This window comes from Arachis hypogaea, chromosome 1, assembly GCF_003086295.3.
Source record: "Arachis hypogaea cultivar Tifrunner chromosome 1, arahy.Tifrunner.gnm2.J5K5, whole genome shotgun sequence".
Lineage (NCBI taxonomy): Eukaryota > Viridiplantae > Streptophyta > Magnoliopsida > Fabales > Fabaceae > Arachis > Arachis hypogaea.
The window spans coordinates 74,794,756-74,801,510 of NC_092036.1; the positions used below are offsets into that span (position 1 = coordinate 74,794,756).

At 36.4% G+C, this 6,755-nt stretch overlaps 1 non-coding gene across 1 annotated transcript; it reads left to right on the top strand.

Annotated features, from left to right (window-relative positions):
* Nucleotides 1–1,760: 1,760 nt before the first annotated feature.
* On the top strand, nucleotides 1,761–1,864 carry LOC112716819 (small nucleolar RNA R71). Its single transcript, XR_003160479.1, has one exon. It is a non-coding gene; the product is annotated as a small nucleolar RNA R71 (small nucleolar RNA).
* Nucleotides 1,865–6,755: the final 4,891 nt, after the last annotated feature.

A 6,755-nucleotide genomic window follows, 5' to 3' on the forward strand; every position in this document is an offset into this window, starting at 1 on the left:
AATAAAAATTGGGTTGCCTCCCAACAAGCGCTCTTTTAATGTCATTAGCTTGACAGTGGGCTCTCATGGAGCCTCACAGGTGATCAGGTCAATGTTGTATAGTCCCAACACCAAACTTAGAGTTTGGATATGGGGTATTAAACTAAGTGTTTGGTTGTGGCCTCCCAACACCAAACTTAGAGTTTGACTGTGGGGGCTCTTCTTGACTCTGAACTAAGAGAAGCTCTTTGTGCTCACTCTCTTTTGTCACAGAGGGATGGCCATGTGCCTTAAACACCAGGTAGTCCCCATTCAATTGAAGGACTAATTCACCTCTGTTGACATCTATCACAGCTCCTGCTGTAGCTAGGAAAGGTCTTCCAAGGATGATGCATTCATCCTCTTCCTTCCCAGTGTCTAATATTATGAAATCAGCAGGGATGTAAAGGCCTTCAACCTTTACTAACACGTCCTCTACTACTCCATAAGCTTGTCTTAATGACTTGTCTGCCAATTGTAATGAGAACAAGGCAGGTTGTACCTCAATGATCCCCAGCTTCTCCATTACAGAGAGTGGTATAAGATTTATCCCTGACCCCAGATCACATAGAGCTTTTCCAAAGGTCATGGTGCCTATGGTACAAGGTATTAAGAACTTGCAAGGATCTTGTCTCTTTTGAGGTAAAATTTGCTGAATCTAGGTATCTAGTTCATTAATGAGCAAGGGAGGTTCACTTTTCCAAGTCTCATTACCAAACAACTTGGCATTCAGCTTCATGATAGCTCCTAAATATTGAGCAACTTGCTCTCCAGTCACATCTTCATCCTCCTCAGAGGAAGAATAGTCTTCAGAGCTCATAAATGGCAGAAGGAGATTTAATGGAATCTCTATGGTCTCTATATGAGGCTCAGATTCCTTTGGATCCTTAATAGGAAACTCCTTCTTGCTTGAGAGACGTCCCAGGAGGTCTTCCTCACTAGGATTTTCGTCCTTCTCCTCCCTTGTGCATTTGACCATATTGATCACATCAATGGCCTTGCACTCTCCTTTTGGATTCTCTTCTGTATTGCTTGGGAGAATACTGGGAGGAGTTTTAATGACTTTCTTACTCAGCTGGCCCACTTGTGACTCCAAATTTCTGATGGAGGATCTTGTTTTACTCATGAAACTGAAAGTGGCTTTTAATAGATCAGAAACTAGATTGGCTAAATTAGAAGTGTTTTGTTCAGAATTCTCTGTCTGTTGCTGAGAAGATGATGGAAAAGGCTTGCTATTGCTCAGCCTATTGCGTCCACCATTGTTAAAGCCTTGTTGAGGCTTTTGTTGATCCTTCCATGAGAAATTTGGATGATTTCTCCATGATGAATTATAGGTGTTTCCATAAGGTTCACCCATGTAATTAACCTCTGCCATTGCAGGGTTCTCAGGATCATAAGCTTCTTCAGAAGCTGCCTCTTTAGTACTGTTGGATGCATTTTGCCATCCATTCAGACTTTGAGAGATCATGTTGACTTGCTGAATCAACACTTTATTATGAGCCAATATGGTATTCAGAGCATCAATTTCAAGAACTCCCTTCCTCTGAGGTGTCCCATTATTCACGGAATTCCTCTCAGAAGTGTACATGAATTGGTTATTTACAACCATGTCAATGAGTTCTTGAGCTTCTGCAGGTGTTTTCTTTAGGTGGATGGATCCACCTGCAGAATGGTCCAGTGACATTTTCGAAAATTCAGATAGACCATAATAGAATATATCTAATATGGTCCATTCTGAAAACATGTCAGATGGACACCTTTTGGTCAACTGCTTGTATCTTTCCCAAGCTTCATAGAGGGATTCACCATCTTTTTGTTTGAAGGTTTGAACATCCACTCTAAGCTTGCTCAGCTTTTGAGGAGGAAAGAATTTATCCAAGAAGGCCGTGACCAGCTTCTCCCAGGAGTCCAGGCTATCCTTAGGTTGTGAATCCAACCATATTCTAGCTCTGTCTCTTATAGCAAAAGGGAAAAGCATGAGCCTGTAGACTTCAGGATCAACTCCATTCGTCTTAACAGTCTCATAAATCTGTAAGAATTCAGTTAAAAACTGGTAAGAATCGTTAGATGGAAGTCCATAGAACTTGCAGTTCTGTTGCATTAAAGCAACTAGTTGAGGCTTAAGCTCAAAATTATTGGCTCCAATGGCAGGAATGGAGATGCTTCTTCCATCAAATTTGGACGTTGGTTTTGTGAAGTCACCAAGCATTCTCCTTGCATTATTGTTGTTGGGTTCGGCTGCCATCTCCTTCTCTTGTTCTAATATTTCTGAAAGGTTACCTTTAGATTGTTGTAATTTAGCTTCTCTTAGTTTTCTCTTCAGAGTCCTTTCAGGTTCAGGATCAATTTCAACAAGAGTGCCTTTTTTCTTGTTCCTGATCATATGAAAGAGAAGAAAACAAGAAAAGAAGAGGAATCCTCTATGTCACAGTATAGAGATTCCTTTATGTTAGTAGAAGAAGAAAGGGGAGAAGAGTGAAGAAGAATAGGTTCGGATTTTTAGATGAAGAGAGGTGAAGAGAAGTGTTAGTAAATAAATAATTAAATAGAATAAGAAAAGAGAGGGAGAATTTCAAAAATAATTTTGAAAAAGAGGTTAGTATTTTTGAAAATTAAAGATAAGATAAGATTAAAATTAAAATTTAAAACAAAAAGAGTTTTTTGAAAAAGAAATAAGATATTTTCGAAAATTAGAGAGGGAAAAGTAGTTAGGTGGTTTTGAAAAAGATAAGAAACAAACACAAAGTCAAAGAGTTAGTTGAAAAAGATATTAAAATCAAATTTGAAAAGATAAGAAGATAAGTTAGATAAGATATTTTGAAATCAAATTTTGAAAAAGATAAGATAAAAAGATAAGAAGATAAGATAAAAAGATAAGATTTTTAAGAAAAGATATTTTGAAAAAGATTTAATTTTAAAATTAAAATTAATTACTTAACTAACAAGAAACTAAAAGATAAGATTCTAGAATTTAAAGATTGAACCTTTCTTAACAAGAAAGTAACAAACTTCAAATTTTTGAATCAATCACATTAATTGTTAGCATAATTTGGAAAATATGATATAAAGATAAGAAAAAGATTTTGAAAATAATTTGAAAAAGATTTTTGAAAATTTTCGAAAAACAAAGATAAAATTGAAAGATATGATTTTTGAAAAAGATTTTAAAAAGATAAGATTTTTAAAATTGAAAATTTGACTTGACTTGTGAGAAACAACTAATTTTAAAAATTTTTGACCAAGTCAACCCAAAATTTCGAAAATTTGGAGAAAAATAAGGAAAAGATATTTTTTTGACTTTTGAAATTTTAAAGATGAGAGAGAAAAACATAAAAATGACGCAAAATATGAAAATTTTGGATCAAACACATAATGCATGCAAGAACACTATGAATGTCAAGATGAACACCAATAACACTTTGAAGATCATGATGAACATCAAGAACATATTTTTGAAAAATTTTTGATGCAAAGAAGACATGCAAGACACCAAACTTAGAAATCTTTAATGCATGGACTCTAACAAACGAAAAATGCATATGAAAAACAACAAACAACACAAAACAAGAAAACATCAAGATCAAACAAGAAGACTTGTCAAGAACAACTTGAAGATCCTAAAGAACACTATGAATGCATGGAATTTTCGAAAATAATGCATAAATTTTAAAAACATGCAATTGACACCAAACTTAAAAATTGACTCAAGACTCAAACAAGAAACACGAAATATTTTTTATTTTTATGATTTTATGATTTTTTTGTATTTTTATTATATTTTTCGAAAATAAAGTTTGGAAAAACGAAAAAGAAAAGAAAAATTTTGAAAAAGATTTTTGAAAAGAAAATTACCTAATCTGAGCAACAAGATGAACCGTCAGTTGTCCATACTCAAACAATCCCCGGCAACGGTGCCAAAAACTTGGTGGACGAAATTGTGATTCATATGTTATTGCATTTTGTAAAATTCATTGCTTTTTCTTTCCCTGGAATGGCACCAAAAACATGATGCCAATACCATGGTTTACAACTATGTGTGGTCACAACTCCATTCGACTTAACTAGCAAGTGTACTGGGTCATCCAAGTAATACCTTACGTGAGTAAGGGTCGATCCCACAGAGATTGTTGGTATGAAGCAAGCTATGGTTATGTTGTAAATCTCAGTTAGGCAGATTAAATGGTTTATGATAAGTTCGAAAATAAATAATAAATAGAAAATAAAATAGGATCGAAATACTTATGTAAATCAATAGTGGGAATTTCAGATAGGCGTATGGAGATGCTGTGCTCCTCTTGAATCTCTAGTTTCTTATTACATTCATCCAATCCTTCTTACTCCTTTCCATGGAAAGCTGTATGTAGGGCATAATCGTTGTCAATGGCTACATCCCATCCTCTCAGTGAAAATGGTCCTATGCTCTGCCACAGCACGGCTAATCATCTGTCGGTTCTCAATCAGGTTGGAATAGAATCCCTTGATTCTTTTGCGTCTGTAACTAACGCCCTGCCTTCGGGAGTTTGAAGCTCGTCACAGTCATTCAATACCGGAATCCTACTCGGAATACCACAGACAAGGTTAGACTTTCCGAATTCCCATGAATGCCGCCATCTATCTAGCTTATACCATGAAGATTCTGTTGGGGAATCTAAGAGATATGCGCCCGGCCTAAGGTAGAATGGAAGTGGTTGTCAGTCACGCGCGTTCATAAGTGAGAATGATGATGAGTGTCACGGATCATCACATTCATCAAGTTGAAGTGCAACGAATATCTTAGAATAGGAATAAAGAGAATTGAATAGAAAGTAATAGTAATTGTATTGAAACTTGAGGTACAGCAGAGCTCCACACCCTTAATCTATGGTGTGTAGAAACTCCACCGTTGAAAATACATAAGTGAAAGGTCCAGGCATGGCCGAATGGCCAGCCCCCATGATCTGAGAACTAATCATCCCAAGATGATCCTTAGATCTAAAGTGATCAAAAGATGTCCAATACAATAGTAAATTATCCTATTTATAGTAGACTAGCTACTAGGATTTACATGAGTAAGTAATTGATGCATAAATCCACTTCCGGGGCCCACTTGGCGTGTGTTTGGGCTGAGCTTGATCTATCCATGAGCTGAGGCTTCTCTTGGAGTTGAACGCCAAGTTGTAATGTGTTTTGGGCGTTCAACTCCGGGTCGTGACGTGTTTCTGGCATTTTACTCCAGACAACAACATGGAACTGGCGTTGAGCGCCAGTTTACGTCGTCAATTCCCGAATAAATTATAGACTATTATCTATTCCTGGAAAGCTCTGGATGTCTACTTTCCAACGCCGTTGAGAGCGCGCCATTTAAAGTTCTGTAGCTCCAGAAAATTCATTTCGAGTGCAGGGAGGTCAGATTCCAACAGCATCAGCAATCGTTTGTCAGCCTCCTATCAGAGTTTTGCTCAATTCCCTCAATTTCAGCCAGAAATTACCTGAAATCACAGAAAAATACACAAACTCATAGTAAAGTCCAGAAATGTGAATTTAACATAAAAACTAATGAAAACATCCCTAAAAGTAGTTTGAACTTACTAAAAACTACCTAAGAACAATGCCAAAAAGCGTATAAATTATCCGCTCATCACAACACCAAACTTAAATTGTTGCTTGTCCCCAAGCAACTGAAAATCAATTAGGATAAAAAGAAGAGAATATACTATAAATTCCAGAATATCAATGAATATTAATTATAATTAGATGAGCGGGACTTGTAGCTTTTTGCTTCTGAACAGTTTTGCGATCTCACTTTTTCCTTTGAAGTTTAGAATGATTGGCATCTCTAGGAACTTAGAATTTCAGATAGTGTTATTGATTCTCCTAGTTAAGTATGTTGATTCTTGAACATAGCTACTTTTATGAGTCTTGGCCGTGACCCTAAGAACTTTGTTTTCCAGTATTACCACCGGATACATAAATGCCACAAACACATGACTGGGTGAACCTTTTCAGATTGTGACTCAGCTTTGCTAGAGTCCCTAGTTAGAGGTGTCCAGAGATCTTAAGCACACTCCTTTGCTTTGGATCACGACTTTAACCACTCAGTCTCAAGCATTTCACTTGGACCTGCATGACACAAGCACATGGTTAGGGACAGCTTGATTTAGCTGCTTAGGCCTAAATTTTATTTCCTTGGGCCCTCCTATCCATTGATGCTTGACGTCGGGATTTTTTCCAGTAAAGAATGTCATAAAAACAGTCGCGTTGTAGATATAGTCTCTAAACCGACAAAAATCCCTTCGTACAAACATTTTGGTTCTCACAAGTAACAAACCCCTAAATAAATTGATAACCGAAGAATTTAAACCTCAGGTCGTCTTCTCAAGGAATTGCAGGGAGGTATGTTCTTATTATTGGTTATGAAAAAGTGTGTTTGGGGTTTTTGGATCAAGGTAAAAGGTTAGTTGGGCAATGCGCACATGTATATTTTCAAAGCAATAAAAGTAAATGAATGACTGTAAAATAAACTCTTGGCAAGGTATGGGAACTGGAGGTACTATCTTGGTTATCCTTATCAATTGTGATGAGAATTGGATTTTTCTCCCACTTTGTTAACCTCTAACTATGAAGGTAAGTTAAGTGGATGAATTCCAATTTTCAATTAACAATGAGTTTGATAACTCAAGAGTCGCCAGTTATTTAACCAAAACCAAAAGGAAAACTATCTACTCGAATGAAAATAATTTGGATAAGTACCGACAACA